This window comes from Centroberyx gerrardi, chromosome 15, assembly GCF_048128805.1.
Source record: "Centroberyx gerrardi isolate f3 chromosome 15, fCenGer3.hap1.cur.20231027, whole genome shotgun sequence".
NCBI lineage: Eukaryota > Metazoa > Chordata > Actinopteri > Beryciformes > Berycidae > Centroberyx > Centroberyx gerrardi.
This window is the reverse complement of record NC_136011.1, coordinates 21,654,310-21,672,059: the sequence shown is the minus strand read 5'-3', so window position 1 is coordinate 21,672,059 and position 17,750 is coordinate 21,654,310. Positions and strand designations below refer to the sequence as shown.

The 17,750-nt window shown below is 43.2% G+C and overlaps 1 protein-coding gene across 10 annotated transcripts in view; it reads left to right on the top strand.

The window, feature by feature from the left end:
* LOC139912306 (calcium/calmodulin-dependent protein kinase type II subunit gamma-like) overlaps positions 1–17,750 on the top strand; it is a 64,850-nt gene that overhangs the window by 9,228 nt on the left and 37,872 nt on the right. The window lies entirely within an intron of this gene.

Genomic DNA, 17,750 nt, shown 5'->3' with positions numbered 1-17,750 from the left:
CAGATCAAAACAGAATTTTTTTAGTTTAACTTGGACAACATTTTCACTGCAGTAGCCTGCAATTTCTTAAAATCAGGTATTTTTTTCTTTTTAGATGCTAACAAACTGATTCATGCCCTGTTCTGTGCACGTACAGCACAGGTTGAGCTTGCTGGCCAATCAGAAGCCTTTCGTCAGAGGCAGTGTTAAACAGGTGAAGATGAGTATGTGTGGCTGGTTTGGTTTGAATAGCGAGAACAGAAGGAAAAGTAAGTCATGTTGAAAATGTTTCACTTGTATCACTGAGTGGGTGTTTTGAATGTTTCAGCCAGATATGGTGAACAAAATTTTGAAATGGGCTATTGTCTTAATGTTCCAGTTATTTTGATACTGCCAGGCTTTATTTTATTCTTATGATCTACAGTGCATATCTGCCAACTCTGCCTTCTCTCCCTCGTTTAACCCCTTTTCCACCAGTGCTCCTAATAACGTCCTGTTAAGTTGTCTATATGATTTCTCCAGCTACCAGACTGCCTGGAAATGCGACAGTTTTATCTACAGTATGTCACTTTGCACTCACTTTGCATATCTGATCATTTTATTGAGGCAGGCTTTTGACTATTCATTATAAACTATGACCCAGAAACCACACTGAAAGCCCAGTTGGGGTCTAAAAGGTATTCACAGACATGCAAAGATACACACACACACACACACACACAAGCACGAATACACAGGCGCGCACACCACATGAAATCATCTGTGTAAATATTGGTTCACCTTTTGTTGTCATTATCTCCATGTACACTAAGGGCTCTTTGGATTGACAAGGCTGCTATTTTCCCAAGAGGAGGATGTTTGACCAGCCACACACACACAGATGCGCACACACACACACACACACACACACGCACGCACCCATACCCACACATACACACAGTCTACTGTTTCCTGTTCTCTGCAATGCTTTGTCAAATAGATATATGTAATATATGTACATATCACCTCAGCCGCTGGCAGCAGCCCACAGGCTCTTGGCCAAGTTAAAATCATTTGATAAACCCTGATGAAGGGAGCTTTGCTGCTCCAACAATGGTTTGTAATATCCTATTATATTTGTTCAGTGGAGCCGAGTGTGCAGCTACATCATTTTGTTTAAGTGTTTACTCCTGTCAACTGGCACATCACCAACACAGGTGTGTGTTTGTACCTGTTTCCAAGGTTACAATCAAAACACCTTTTCATAATAAAAGCCTACTCACAATAAAAGCCCCTTTCAGTGCCTGCTGGTCCGACACACTTATGTGCCAAAGTGGGCGATAGGGGTTTTGTGATGGCTTCTGTCGGCCGCAGCATACCTTCCACTTGACAGCGGGTGGATTTTAATCATGAGCTGGCAAAATATCAGGGGAATATGATGTCATCAGTCTTTCAGAGGTCCCAGAACTTGCATTATTTTATTATTTGGGAAGAAATATTAGTTTACACAATCGTTGTCTCCCCAATTAGCCTGAACACTTGTTGATTAGTATAGTACACTTACATTTTTTCAATTAGATATTGTAATCTTATATAATTACCAATAATTTCAATTGAATATGATTACATTATGGCTATAGAGTTATCCACATATTCCGTACTTCCATACCAGAGGACTGCAACATCCTGTGTGCCTAACGATGTTTGTCTAGGTCAAAGTCTTGCTGCAGGACAAAAGAAACACTTTTGTCCTGCAGCACCACTAAACATTCCAGTTTTTATCATGCCTTCATCTTCAGCAACTACTATGATATGTTGGTGGATGGAAACAGACACACTCACAAACATACTCAAAAAACACAACACAGCTCTGCATATGTGATGTAACCAAATCAAATCTTGCCTTAAACTGATTGGCATATGAGCAAGGCTTGAATAGGCCATTATAATAGCACCATGAGCAAGGTTCAGGACGCTTAAACTAGGGTGAGTTGTCTTGGTTAATCAGAGGAGAGAGCTGCTATAGGGGTTGTTAAAGTCACAGTGAAATGACTTTATCACCCTGTTGGCTAATTCTCCATATAATAACGTGCATCTATTTGACAATAAATGCCAGAAAATGTAGAAAAATAGAGATATTTTCTTGTTTTTGTGTCAAAATCCCATTACTTTTACTTGCTGTAAAATGATATGTTTTTAGTGGTTACATCCTGGCGTGCATAAACGTTGCGACCAATAATACCATCACAGACTTTTTTTAAACATTTCCCTCCTCCACCACTTCTATCATATAAAACCTGCAACTGCACGACTTTCAAAGTGACACAAGTGGCAACATGGTACAGCGGTGAAAACCTTGTTTCTTTTCCCTAAGACACCATGGTTGCGGTTCCTGTGGCTAAGAATCTGGAGTGTTTCGACTCAAGATTATGTGCAAAGTATTTCACAGCGGATTTGCTTCACCAGCTACACCGAGCATGCGGTGGGCTTCACTGCCTTTCTTTCTGTCTTTCACGTTATGTCCCACCCCAACATCCTGTTTCAAGTCTGCCCACCCTGCCTCTATAAACAGTCATTGTCCCTCACATTGCATCTATCCTACTTCACACAAAAGTTGCCATTACACAAATCCCTCTTAGCTGCATCCATCTAGAGCTATGACAGAATTTTCCAAACATTTCATCTGGGGTTTAGAGCGAGGGTGCAGGAGCAGCGAAACACGCATTTAGCAAGTGCTTGTTCTACGCTGGCTTCATCCGTTGGTCACAGAAACATCTCATGTTCTTCAAACTCCACTGGTGCATGGTAGGCCTGTACCGCGATAAGCCGAGGCTACACGGCGATAACGACATCTGATCCGGTGTGCGTCTGTGCACATGGAACCAATGGGACTTGTTCCACAAGCTCCAAAGTAAATATCTTAACATCTTGCTTGATGGGAATAGTGGAGCAATATTGGCACATGGAAAATAGTGCCATTATTTGCTGAGGGGGATTAACTTGCCACACAATGTACATACACCCATCACGGCTTAGCTGTTAGATGTTATCCGTGTCAGCTGTCACTCTTTACTCACCGGTTGCATTAAATTTGTGTTTTGCAGTAGCGTTGCACTGTGTATGCAAGTGCATGTGTGTTACTTTGTGTCTTTCCGTAGGAGTGGCAGTCTCAATAGACAATACTGATCATTATCCCTACTCTCATGGAATGATCAAGAGATAAGGGAAGAGGTGTGTGTGTGTGTGTGTGTGTGTGTGTGTGTGTGTGTGTGTGTGTGTGTGAGATCAGCTCTTAGTGCTGGCCATCATCAGGGTTGAAGTATGTTTCCTTGGAATAGCTGTTCATCACTGCTAACTTATCACAATGCCAGGACCGAGGCGAGGCTCTGACACATCAAGGCCAACCCATCACACTTGGGGGAAAGGGCAAGAGTTATTTGTGTGCTTGAATAAAGGTGCAAGGGTTTACTCCCAGACCTGTTCTTAGTATTAATTACAACACATCTTTAGTGTTGTATTGATTGAATATTTATAGGAAGATTGTACTGCCCTGCATTTTTTCTGGGTTTTTTCCTCCAGTGGGGTGTCACTGCTGCTAAATGAATGTATGGGAAACACTGTTATCACACTGCAACATTAGCCCATCAGTGAGTCCTGATGCTACAGTTCTGCTCATTAAACCATGGAAAAATAAATGGAAGAGTTTCTTTCTAATATGAGTCATCCACCTTTTGAAGGAATGTGACACCTACTCTGACAAAATGATTGTTGGCATGAAAGTAGAGCTCACTATTGAATATTGTTAGCGATCTTGAACTCTCTCTTCAAAAATAGCGCTATTTTAGAGGATGCAATCATCTGTGCTTTTTTAAATACTGAGCAGTGAACATCAGGTAACCTTTTTTTCTTTTCTTCAAAAATAGTTTCACCAACATCAGTATTGTTTGGCTAATAAAGGCTACTCTGCAAAGATAAAAGACTGATGCCATGCCAGTGCTCATCAAATGATCTTAATTTAGTAAGAAATAGATATTGCTCTCAAATAAATGACCAAAATTGTCTGTTTTCTTAAACTCTCCTGCGTGGTTGTTAGTTTGAATTTGCAACAGAGGCATGCTCACACACAGCCCTCATACTGATATGCTTTCAAATGTACTTTATGACGTGTCACTGTGAGATGGCTGAATAGTTATGATAATTCTAATTTACTTTTAATCTCATGTTGCATTTGCTTAGCCACAGAGCCTAGTCTAGTTGAGATAACACAAGATAAAAAGCAGAACTTGCAGCAGTATTTGGCAAGAAACCACAGGTGGTTGCTATTGCATTTAGATGTGCGTGTTATTACTTTTGGTTCCCAACCCCAAGTACTGCAGGTTTTCATTCTAGCCATCTAATAGGGACTGATTTAGACCTGGGAAGTCAGGTGAGTGCAGTTAACTACCTGGTAGGATAGAAAACCAGCAGTACTGTGATGCCACCTTAGCACTTCTGATTAGGAATGCACCGATACCGATACTGGTATCGGTGCCGATACCAGGCTAAAATGGAATATCGGTATCGGAGATTTTACCCAAGACTAAATGTGATACCGAAAGCCATGAGTAACATGTAAGAAATAAAAGCAAACTGTCTTGATTTTATGCATTTGTGGCACATAGAAGCCTGTATTTCTCAAACAGTGGGAAAAACAAGGATTTTATCTCAATAATTTTGTCCATTGACCCCAAACTAAGGAAGTAAGCCTGTACTGTTCAGTGAAAGTAATGGATTGGATCGGTACTCAGTATCGGCCGATACTTAAACTTTCATACTCGTAATCGGTATCGGCATTGAAAAAGTGGCATCGGTGCATCCCTACTTCTGATAGCGATGCTGAGTACCAAACTTTTAAGTACTGGCCGGTGCAGGTTTCTGCTCTGATCCATGACTTCTACAAAACAATAAAACTAAGACCATTCGTTTGGGGTCATCGGACAAAAATGATGAGATAATGATGATGAAGCACTAATGCCTATTGCTCAGTTTGAATATAATGAAGCATGAAGGTTAGCCAGGGATTCTGCACGACACCAGAAAACCTTGTGTGAAATATTTTCCCCTCTGATGGGGAGGGAGGGGATGCAAGTTGTTTTGAAAATAATAGCAATTGCATTTTACTCTGGGATTCAGATGGCATGGCTTATAAAATGGGGCAGTTGGCTAGCTGGTTTTGTGGACTTTTTGATTATTTCTCCATTCTGCGAGGAGCTGGTTCAGCCTCGGTCAGTGTGTCCCCAGCGTTGACAAGGTAGAGTCTCTCCTGGCTCCCACAGACAGACATGCATAAAGCTAGTCCAGCCAGCATCAGCTTCTCCCCAGGAGACAGAACGGAGGGTCCCATCAGATGTGCGCTCCTCAGAGTTACTGGCCAGGTTTTTCTCTCTGTCTTTCCCTGCCTCTCCCTCTGCATATCCATCATTCTCTCTTTCACACTAACACGTACTCAAGCTCACTCACTCGATCATCTCAGAAAGCAATTTTGGACGACTGTGTGCGTGTTTGTGTGTGCCTGTTCATGTACTCCTATCCTTGTGAGAACCAGTTTGAGTTGCAGACCTTTGGAGTGACAGCATTTTTGCGGAGTGAGGTCATTTTGGCTGGTTTCTCGTTTCTTCAGTGGTTTACTTTAGGGTTAAGACTTGGGTTTAGCGTTAAGGTTAAAATTAGGATTAGGTTTGGGTTAAGATTAGACAAATAGCCTTGAGGGTTAAGGTTAAGGTTAGGGAATGAATGTAGTCAATGGAATGGAATATGTCCTCATAAGGATAGAAGTACAAGAATGTGTGTGTGTGTATGGGTGGTGAGCCAGGGCCTTAGAAGATAATGAATGCTGTCACATGTTAGTTTATGTGTGTGTGTGTGTGTGTGTGTGTAGAGAGAGAGGGGGTGGTGGTGGCGATTGTGCATGACTGATGCAGGTTAGAAGCCAGGCAAAGGCATATAGGGGCACAAAGAGAGGAACAAAAAGAGTCAAGAAGGGAGAAAGACAGATACAAAAGAAAGCAAAAACAAGAGAAAGGGAGAGCGATAGACTTAGAGACCGAAACAGAGAGAGAGAGAGAGAGGTGTGCGATGAGGAGGCCGTAGAGAGCGGTTGCTATGGCCTCGCTGTTGTCTTCACTACCGATACACCGCACACTGATGTTAACCACGGTAGGAGAGTGTGTGTGTGTGTGTGTGTGTGTGTGTGTGCATGCATGTAAGCAAAGACTTCCCCGTATCAGTTTCAGTACCTGTTGTGTTTGAAAGTGGGTGAAAAATGGATTATGTGGATAGATTATAATATATGGAATAGGTGCAGTGTAATAGTCTTCCATGTGTTTATATTGAGTAGACTAGAAGCGCAAATCTTAATTTCATCACATTTGTAGTGCCACCACTAAAAGCACACAGTGAATTCCATTCCTAAACAGTTTAACTCTGATAGAAATGGCGTATTGATGTTCAGGTGCTTTTTTTTATTCTAAATCTAGTTAGCTGGAAAGAGAGAGAGAGAGACTGGAAGTTTCTGATTTAGCATCCACTGTGGCCTGTAAACAAAAAGTTCCCTGCCCTTAAAACAACAGAATAAAACCTTGGAAAATTATATGAGGTCTGCTTTCTCCCCTTAGAAAATATTAACCTAAAAGTCTGGGAATACCTGACAAATTAGTGGCCACCTTGGTTAGTTTGAGAGGCAGTCCATCCCAGCCCTAAGCCAGTCTTGTATACTTGAGCATATTGCTACAACAACCCATAACAACATTGACATATCCCATGCTAGCTGGCTTGCCCAAGGGGTCGGCAGTAAATCCACAGTGTGTATGTATTCCTGTAAGCATGGGTGTTAAGCCTGTCGCCATTCAGTGCAATGTTGAGATCTGGTCTCTGTAAACACAGCCAACCCCTCTGTCAAACAAGCAATTGCCTCTGTGTGTGTGTGTGTGAGAGAGAGAGAAAGAGAGACAGAGAGTCACCATCTCCCTCAGTGGGGACACTTAACAAAAAAGATGGGTGAAGACATTTAAAAACAATAAAAAAAGCTCAATGGGACGCCCTAGTGGCTCATCAGGGCGAAAGTACATGCCATATACTCAAGACGCTGAGAGATTGTATCTGGCTCATGACGTATATTGTATATCATCCCCTCGCTTTGTCCTTTTCTTTTCTTTGTAATGAAAAGGTGAAAATACTGTGAAAATAATTAACGAAACGGGAATAATCGGTAGTTTTGGTTCAGCCAATTAGAATGCAAAAGTGGGATGGATGAGGTGAAGGGATGAGAGGGGGGTGGGGGTGGGGGTGGGTGGGGGGCGGTGTTGGAGGGTGGCAGGAGAGTGTTGCCATGGCAGGAGAAAAAGTGTCATAACAGAGAGGAAAGCAAAAGTGACAGGGCACAGAGAGAGGGCACAGGGAGAGAGAGACAGAGGGAGAGAGAGAGAGAGAGAGACAGAGGGAGAGAGAGACAGTGTGAAGACGAGTTTGAATTTCAAATGGCACTTTAATATTATTTGTTAATGCAGATCAAGCCGTACACATCATCTATCCATGCATATTTCAAAACGGCATGCTGCCTGCCTCGCCCCTGTAATGGAAAGGAAACAACAAAATGATAATACAAATACTTTCCGCAAACGTCTAGCAAGAAGACGTTTACGCAGTTATAGTATGCTCCTTCCATCCTACGGTGTTAAAACTCTCCCAGCTTTTGGGGTTGTAAAGAAGAGAAGAGGCCACACCCCCTCCTGCCACTTCCCAACAGGAGCAACTTTTAAGGGAGGGGAAACTGTAGCCATGTTTGTTATCCCATTGGTCAGAAAGTGTACTGTTCCCAGGCAGCGCTGTCAGGGGTCCTGGCAGGGACACACAGGCCCTTGATGTTGACCTCACAGCAACCTGATGTTAATGGCCTCTCCCAGCAGGTCAGTGAAGGTCTGCATAAGCTTCATTTAATGGATCAACTTAACACGCCCAGTAAGCCGCACGCTGGCTGAAGACTATCCTTTAGCATGTAGAGTGGGAGAGGCAAAGAGACTTGAGAGAGCATGACAGAGAACAAGAAAATGAGAGAGGGAAAGAGTGAAATAGAGTGAGTGAGAGAGAGAAATGAGAGGCAGATCTCTCTCTCTCTCTCCCGCCTCTCATTCTCACACTCTGCCGCTCTCTCACACGACTGGTGGAATCGTAGTTTGTAAGATATGCCATGTTTGTGTGTGTGCTGCGTTTCATCCAGTACCTCTGCGGCTACACAGGGTGTCACTAGACATTTTGGCTTAGCCACTCTGATAAATCACAGACCCTAACACACACACACACGCACATGCACACACACACACGCGCACAGACCGCTGTGCTGATGTTTTTCATCAAAGATTAGAGAACTGAGACACTGGTGAGAATTATGAGTGAACAAATCCTGTTCTCATAACAATAAATTTAACTCTTTGTAACAATTATAATTCACTGTCTTTAAGGGTGACATAAAGGAAAAGTCCACCTTACTCTTTACACTGTTAGATATACATTAGTGATGCTGAGTGTATTCCATTTTTTGGTATTTTGTGATTAACTTAGTTTACTTTAATTTACTTTTCTGGTGTACCAACTTTCCCTCAACCTGCCTCCCTCATCCTTCTACTTCACTTAGTGATTCCCTACATTACCCAGAATGACTTTTGACAACGCTCAGAGAAGAGGTGTGAACTCGTTGCAACTTAATCAAAGGTGGGCGTATATAAATAGCATATAAATGGCTTCAAAGTGTGATCATTCAGCTGTTGGTTATACAGTATGTGTCTGTGATTACGGCCGCGCCCCGTACTCAAAACGCAATTCGCAAGTCTATTGAGGCTGCTGCCGCTGGAATAATTGGTATCTCTTCCTATTCCACGATGGATTTCTCCCTGTATGATTGTTGAACGTCGGTGCAGAATGGTGAGTCTAGAAAGAAGCCCTTGCTTGATTCTGAGGGGTTTTCGCTAGCTGACCCTTTTTCTGCTATAAAACTCCTTTTGTAGCTGTGCTGGAAATATGTCAACATGACGTCACATTATTACGTTTGACCGGTTATCCACAGGAACAAGAAAAATACACCAAACAACAAAATAGGCCCAGAAATACAAGGTAAATCACCAATGTTCTAGGGTGGATTTTTTCCTTTAACACTTTAAATTTACTGGGTCAACCAAAAAAATCACACACACCGTGCTTTCGTCAACGACCGGGTCGAAACGTCGCGTGGCAATATGGATGCCAAGCCAGTGTGGGGATGGATGGGGTTTGACTGTTGCTAAATATTACAGAAATAAAGATTTTGAGTCTTGGAGGTTGATAGAATCTTGTTGCAGTCTTTTCCTCTGTCTCCATCTTTTTCTGTCTCCATCTTTTTCTCTCCATCTCCTTTTCGTTTTCTTTGTGTCCTTGTCTCTTTCTTTATCTTCTGTCTCTTTCTTTCCTCTTGGCTGTGTTGTGGCGGTGCACCGGGCCCATCTCTGGGGGTCCGGCAGAACAGAGCTGGTGTCTGTCTCTGCCTGATTAGCATACTGCGGAGGTGGATGGAGGGGGGGGGGAGCGGAGGGGTGGGTGGGGGGGTGAGGGGGGGGTTGGGGGGGGTGAGCCACTGCCGACTAGCCACTGGAAACGCGAGAAGTATCGGCTTACCTCTGGCCTTTCACTCATCATACTTAATCATACTTATCATGATCATAATCATCATACTTCAGGTTCCTTATCGCCATCATATTACCATCATTACCACCAACATCATCACCATTAGGATCATCTTCATCATCATCATGATCTTGTCATTGTCGCCATCATCATCACCATTATCTTTGTAAGCATCATTGCCATTATCACCGCTGCCATCTTCGTCGTCTTCACCGTCGCCGTCAGCAGCGTCGTGTTGTTGATCTCATTGCGCTGCTGTCTTCGAGCAATTAGAGCCCCGGCATTGGCCTACTGACACTGGACTGACCTCACACACTGACTGGACAACTGACAGCTCACCTGTTGATGGACGGAGGAGGGAGAGGTTTAGGGAGAGAAAGAGAGGGAGAGAGAAAGAGCAGTGTTTCCCACAGAATTTGAATGTATTTGTGGTGGTAGGTGGGTTGACAACGGGGGGTTAAGTGCCTTTTTATTCTTGTATTCTCTTATATTGTCAATATATAGACTAATATCAATAAAGGATCCCATTACCTGGATGGCTGAAAAATTATCTAATGTACTCCATTTTAAATAGTTCCATTTGTCAAACAAATAACTAACCTGTATATATCTAAAGTACTTTGTGTCAAAGATAACATAACTTAAAAATATAAACAGTGCTATACTGTTCTGTTTGCTTGCTTTTGTCTACAAGGTGAAGAATAGAAATGAAACCCCTTTTACAGAGAAATCTGCTTTTCTGCCCCTCTGCCCTGCTGCATCTCTCTGTGCTGTCAGTCTCTCCTGTATCTTTACATCGTTACATTACAGCCTTTGACATTATTATCTGCTCTGTTTTACTGCTCAGCTCCTCTGGTCCAGACTGTCCCTGCTCCTCCTCAGGACGAGTGCTTTTCCTTCTTTGAAAATATTTTTCAATATTAATCTGGATTGAGGGAGCAAACATTCAGAGTCAGAGTTAAAAAGTTAATATTAACGTTATCGGTCCACTCAGCGGATACTGACTAGCAGCTAGGCTATACAGCGTGCTAATCTCGGAAACTCAGCTGTATTCCGAGTAACGTTAACTGTTAGTTCTCCTTTTCGGGAATTCAGTCGGCCGTCTTCTTGGCATGGAAAAAAAATATCCCTCACATGTGTGCGGTGGGAGGCGAACAGACGGGTCCGGTGAGAGAGAGAGAGAGAGAGAGAGAGACAGAGACCGAGCAACAGAGAGAGAGAGGGGGAGCAACAGAGAGAGAGAGAGAGAGAGATCTTACCAACCAGGGTCAGAAAGTCTCCTTTGACCTTCTATTTCTCTGTATGTCTATCTCTCTTTCAGTCTCTCTCTGTCTCTTAGTCTCTCTCTCTGTCTCTCTCTCTCTCTCTCTGTGTGTCTCTCTCTCTCTCTCTGTCTCTCTCTGTCTCTTAGTCTCTCTCTGGTTGGTGATGCAGGGCGGGCCAGGTCAGTGTGATTCAGGGCTGTAAGCCGGAGGAGGATTGGATCTATTTATAGTCTTGTCTGCTCTGGGCCACACTGACCCCAAGTCTCTATCTGTTTCTGTCTGTCTGTCTGTCTGTCTGTCTGTCTGTCTGTCTGTCTGTCTGTGTCTCTCTCTCTCTCTCTCTCTCTCTCTCTGTCCCTCTCTCTCGCTCTCTTGCTCAAATTCATTCCCTCAGTTGGTCTTGCTTTATTCTGTTTTACCTTTTAGAGCTTGTATAACAGAGGAAGACAGTGTCTTCCTGTTTATCTTGTTGTAATACTCTCTAGCAACAATGTCTCCTCCAGTAGCACTGTGGACACACACACACACACACACACACACACACACACACACACACACCTGTTCTTTTATTTCCATCTAGTTTTCCAGTTTTCCTTCAACTCCTGGGATGAGATGGATTGGTGTGCGGCTGGCTGGTGGACTTGCCCTCTCCCTGCCACACTATGCCACTTTTTCACTGCCAATACTGATTCTGACTTACAAATCATCCAATACAGGGTACCAATCTAATCCAATAATATTTAATAACTATAGAAATTTATACCATTCAATTTTAGATTATTTGGGATAAAATTAGATATAAAAATTGTTTTTTCTTTTGAAAATCGAAGAACATTATGTTGCTTTGCTTTGAGCATTTTTAAAGTTGGGGAATTATGCTATATCATTTAGCCTGGTAGCAGCCCAATATCCCATACTGGTATCAGTAATCTGTGTGTGTGTGAGTGTGTTTTTTCTATCACACGGCCAGAACAAGATGTTGGAGCATTGGCCGGCGACACACCCAGCTCCACCCAGTGTGTTTGGTACAGAGAAGGAATCATCCAGTCAAAAACTCTAAAACTGGTGTGTGTGTGTGTGTGTGTGTGTGTGTGTGTGTGTGTGTGTGTGTGTGCAATAGAGAGGCTGAGAGCCATGCTTTTAGTCGTCCTCACAGGACTGTTTTGATGGAGTTGACTGGAACGCCTCTAAAGGCTTCAAATGGAATCACTAGGTTATCTAATGGCTTTCCCAGAATGAAAAAGATGTACGTACACACACACACACACACACACACACACACACACACACACCCCAGCCACTCCCACAAAAAAGCAAACACAAGAAATTCTCTCCCATGTTTTCCGCTCACCTCCCAGTCACCCCTTCCCCCCTTCCCACACACATAGACACACACACATAGACACACACACACACACACAGAGCCAGAGCATATTGGCCTGAGGATTAGGTGAGTGATGTTTTCAGTATGTTAAGCTATGCCATACCACAGAGGTGCACAGATGTCTGTCTTGCCTAACCGCATTAGTGGATGACACTTTATCTCCACATACATACATACACACACACACACACACACACACACACACACACACATACACGCACAAACGTCCCATACTGCTAGCACCTGGAGCACGCCGCTAACCCAAACATAGTTGTGTGTGTGTGTGTGTGTGTGTGTGTGTGTGTGTTTATGTGCATGGGTATGTATGTGTGCACTTTGGAACAATAGTGGGTGGGCACATGTGACTTCATAATAATGTGCTTTAAATTGGAGAAGCTGTTCCACGTGTGCTGATTGTGCCTAATCAGTGACGGGTCATGCTAATATCCTGCTATACTAAGAGAGCTGGTTGCCAGGTTGGTCCTAATCAGCAGATGAAGAACAATACATGGCAACCGTGATCATTGTTGACTCAGGTTGCTCTGTCTCTGATGTTCCCTGAAGAGAGAGGGGATTTTTGCGGAGCTGCAGACTGACACGCTGACTGTTTTAAGACTGGTACTGACCGTCTTGACATCTTCATATAAATAGATAAATGTCTGTTTTGCTACTTGCCAGCGATATAACACAATAGTGTTAATGTTCCCTGGCGCACAAGAAGTGATGTATTTTGCATTTCCAGTAGCCCCAACAGTGGTTTGTTCAGAATAAATACGAAAAGGACTTGGTAGTTAACATGAGCAGCGATAGCCACAACAACAACAACAACAACCTCCAGAAACTCAGACTTCATCAACAGAAAGTCCAAGGACAAGTAGTGGACACACTGTTTGACTGACAAGCGATCTTTGGGATGTGCAGTTCAAAAACACCACAGCAATAACCGCTTATCACCAAAAGTGTCACCAAAATCCAAAAAAACAAGAATCTTGCAGATATTACCACTTGAAGTTTTGGTTGTCTTTAACCTTGCTGACTGACTTTTTTGTTGTTTGTTGGAGTCGATGCTGTTGTCTGTCTCTTTCCCTTTCTGTTGATACATGCATGAGTTAATTAATGTAAACATGGGAGAGGGAATGCATCACTTTGAAACAGAGGATGCAGGCTGAAAGAAGCCCATCCACCCACCCATTCATCCAGTGCTCCTGTCTGTTCAGAGCTTCCAGATGAGGGTTGGATGGGTAAATGAATATGATGACGCCCCACGCCGGCGGCCATCACTTCAATCCAATTGGGCTAAGTGCTATGTGTTCTCCTCTCCGAACCAGACGCTATGATATCACAGCATCTCTCTTCAAAGGGGTATGGAGTGTGTGTGTGTGTGTGTGTGTGTGTGTGTGTAACATTGTCTAGTACAAATCCTCAGATGAAGTTTAAAGAAAAGTGACCTAGGAACTTACAGACACTTTCTAGAGAAAATCGGTCTAGTTTCATTGCAAAGTATCAAGAGCTGCGAGTTTGAGAGTGAAGGAGGATTTTACACAACAGGTTTTTGCTCGTTCTGCCAAGAGCTTCTAATTAGATTCTATTGGTTCCCTTGGTTCTATCTGGAGACTCCAGTTAGTTTCCATTGTTCTCATTTGAATAGTTTCACTCTAAAATTAGATAACCACCTTTTTAAGGAACAAAATGATACCCACTCTCCCATATTGATGACTGGCATGAAAGTTAAGCACATTATGGGTTAGTATTGTTAGTTAGGAGTCATCTTAAAACGTACTTTGCTTATTGAATAGTTCATTTTTTGAGGAAAGAATCATCTTTTGTTTTTCAAATAGCCTGATGAATTTCAGGTAGCAATTGGTTCTGTCATTTATATTTGACACTGGTCAGTTGCTAACCTGTAGTCAGCTTCTGTTGTTACTACTCTCTTCTATGTGTTGCCATTGCTGCTATTCAAAACATCTAGATACTTTCTGTCTGTTTGAAGCCTGTACTCTTGTTTCTAGTGTTTCTGTTTAAACCCTTAGTCAATTTCTAGTGTTTCTAAGCGGCTTGCTGCCAAGCCTGCCTGCCATCACCAACATAATGAAGCCATCATCACAGGCCAGCATTGAAAAATAAATAGTCCTATTTTTGCAGGCAGATCTCGCTTCCAAGAATACAAGCAGCCAAACCAAGCCCATTATAGCTCTGAGAAGAAGGTTGTGGAATGTCCGCAGAATGCTTTGATTTCCCCTTTTCTGAACACACTGGTCAGAGTAGGGCGTGTGTGTGTGTGTGTGTGTGTGTGTGTGTGTGTGAGGTCTACCCAAAAGGCATGGGTATTGAACTGAACAGGCCAGGCCCACGCTCACACACAAACACGCGTCTCTTTTATACACTGAGCAGCAGTGATTGGCTGTGTGCTGTCACAAAGACGTACAGGATAAAAGCCGCAGCTGATTGGCTTAGCCCTGTGTGTCAGAGGTTATGGGTCAAACTGTGGCTAGCGCTCTAATCCCTCCCAGAGTTTTTCTGCACGAGCTTATTGGCGGTGAGGGCGGGTTGTGTAGGCCTGCGATTCAACACGGTATCCATCCAGGAACCCTTGGGCCTCTAGTCAGGTAGTAGCTGACCTGACACCCATGGGTCCCACCTGATAATCAGCCACACCAGGTGATAAACATGCAGTTATTGGAGTTACTGTAGCTCCTCCTTATGGTCAGACGGTTACTGAATGGTGAGATACACAATACACATCGCTAGCCATATTATTTGTTGATAGAATTAATTAGCATACACACACATCAGCAAAGGCATCTGATTTGCAGTGAAAGCTACATTTATAATGCTGGCTGTACACTGTAACTATTAATGAATAATAGTCCAGTATTATTGATAGGAAATTGCTGATGTCTGATATCACTCCTTAAAACTTACTTTTATGTAAAGGCATTTTCTTAGTGTGGCTGTTTTGCTACCTTTTAGTCCTACTTCTTACATGTTTTATGAAAAAAAATGTTTTATATAAAATAAAGTTTATTATTGTATATCTCTGCCTAATTTATAGCCAGTTTCAGGAAGATTAGATTGATATATTTCAAAATTGGATTGCAATTGAATTCTCATACTTTTTAGATGGTTTTTATATGCACATAAGACCACAAATTATGTATTTACATGGCTATCATGGAATTATCATTCCATTGGCTTTAAAGGGAACCTCAATGTTAGTTGTGGAGGAAGAGAGTGCATTTCCTATTTGCTTTCCCTGCCAATATTTTCCCAGCCAGTCTGGGGATTTGAACAAGCCCGCTTCTCTAACCTCTGGGCTACCTCCAGCCCATTAGCCCGGTTCATTGATTATACCAAACTCAATTAGCTCCCCCTCTAGTAGCGCATGAGTATGGGATTCCTGGTTTTGACCCTAACTGCTGCCACAGTTGTCAAACAGAGTTGACTCCTCAACTCCAGCTGATGCAAATTGACCGCTTTGTCACCAGAGCTGCTAATGATTGGGATGCTGTGTAGAGAGTGCTTATACTCCTCCACTCCTCTCCCATGTGATATCTGGCATTTGCATTTGTATTTGCGTTTGCATTGAAATTCATCCACATTTCACCACCTCTCTTAATCACCAGCCAGGAGTTGACACCCAATTCTTAAAGTGCAAGGGAGTTGACTTGTATACATACTTTCTCTTGGCCAGTTTTAACCAGCCACACGTTTACAAGTTACATCTCGTCATTTCCTACTTTCTTCACACCTTCTCTTCTCTTCTCTTCTCTTCTCTTCTCTTCTCCTCTCCTCTCCTACTGTATTCCGTCTTATTATGCTGATATATTTCTATTCTTTTTTAACCCACTTTCTCTTTCTGCTTCAGTGACAGACCCTCCATGCTGCAGTCTACCATTATCTTTTCACAGCAAACTGTCCTGTGTGTGTGTGTGTGTGGGAATATATATGTGTGTGTGTGTGGGAGGATAGCATAGACAGAGCCAGTAGCAGTCACTGCATTGACAGCAGGATTAGAATTCCAACCAGAACACTTCTCACTGTTGCACATGACAGCCTAACTAGCGCTCGGGGCTGTGTGGGTGGGTGTGTGTCCACTGTACATGCAGATGTGTTTGCATGATGTACGTGTATATTGGTGTTTGTGCGTGCGGGTATGGGTATGGGTATGGCAGGGGGGTTGGGAGGGAGCGCTAGCAGCGTTCGTTTTGATTTGGTGAGGGTTTTTTTTCCCCTCAACAGGCAGGCAACAATCTGATTGGCCAGCCAGACACTGTGACACTGCCCAAAGCCTGGGGTGGGACGGGGGATTAGGGATGTCCAGTGTCTCTCTCCCTCTCTCACATGCGCACGGACACACACACACACACAGAAACAAACAAACACACGCACACACGCACACAGGCATGCGCCCACGTAAGCAGCCCATCTGTCCCATGAGGCCAGCAGCTGGTGGGTGGCAGGGGGGTTCAGTGTGAACTTGACCCTCTGACACCCTGCAACAGGCGACGCCATACACACATCTATCTATCCTACAACCGATCTGTCTGGCCTCAACTTAAGCCACAAGCCGTAAAGATACAGCTGCACAGAAACACACACACACACACACACACACACACACACACACACACATATGCACGGACATCCTCCCCGCACCATTAGAATCATTAACTGGACACTGATTGTATTAAGGCCGGGCCCACGAGACTAATTTCACTAAGTGCAAAAAGCTTGTGCTGCAACAGCAGATTTTGTGTGCATTTGTGTGCATTTGTGTGTGTGTGTGCGTGTGTGTGTGTGTGTGTGTGTGTCCGTCTTTCTCTCTGTCTGTCCAGCCTTTCACATGTTTGTATGTGTTGACGACCATGTTTCAGCCTCTCTGCTTGTCTGGCTTGCTGTGTGCAATACCTTTGTCACAAAATCTGCTCCACTGCTGAAACGGTGTGGAAGTGATTTAGCTCCCCCTCCAGTAAGCATTTAGTTTGATTCGATTTGGGACGCAAAATGGCGAGGGTGGAAGCAACCTATTGTTCAGGGTAGAGTGGGAGGAGTGGGAGAGATTGGAGAGAAAAGGAACTGAGAAATGGACGCTTGTTGCTAAGGTTACCCCTGACACTATGACTATACAAGTGTGTGTGTGTGTGTGTGTGTTAGGGCTGCACAATTAATGGAAAAACTTATCAATCACGGTATTGACTACTGCAATTTCCAAACTGCAATGCAAAGGCGTTTCAGAAAGCCTCCTAAATGTTGGCAAATTAATTAATTCAGACTAAGCAAATTATTGAATTGCTAGGCTAATTATTTGCACTCAATCGTATGAAATTGTATGTAATCATGTATGTAATCGTATGTAACATCTGTAAAATAAATTCTGTAGAAAAAACTATGCCTTCATGAATTGCAATTCATGTTGCAAAAGCAACATTGAGCAAAAGGAACTGCAATCAGAT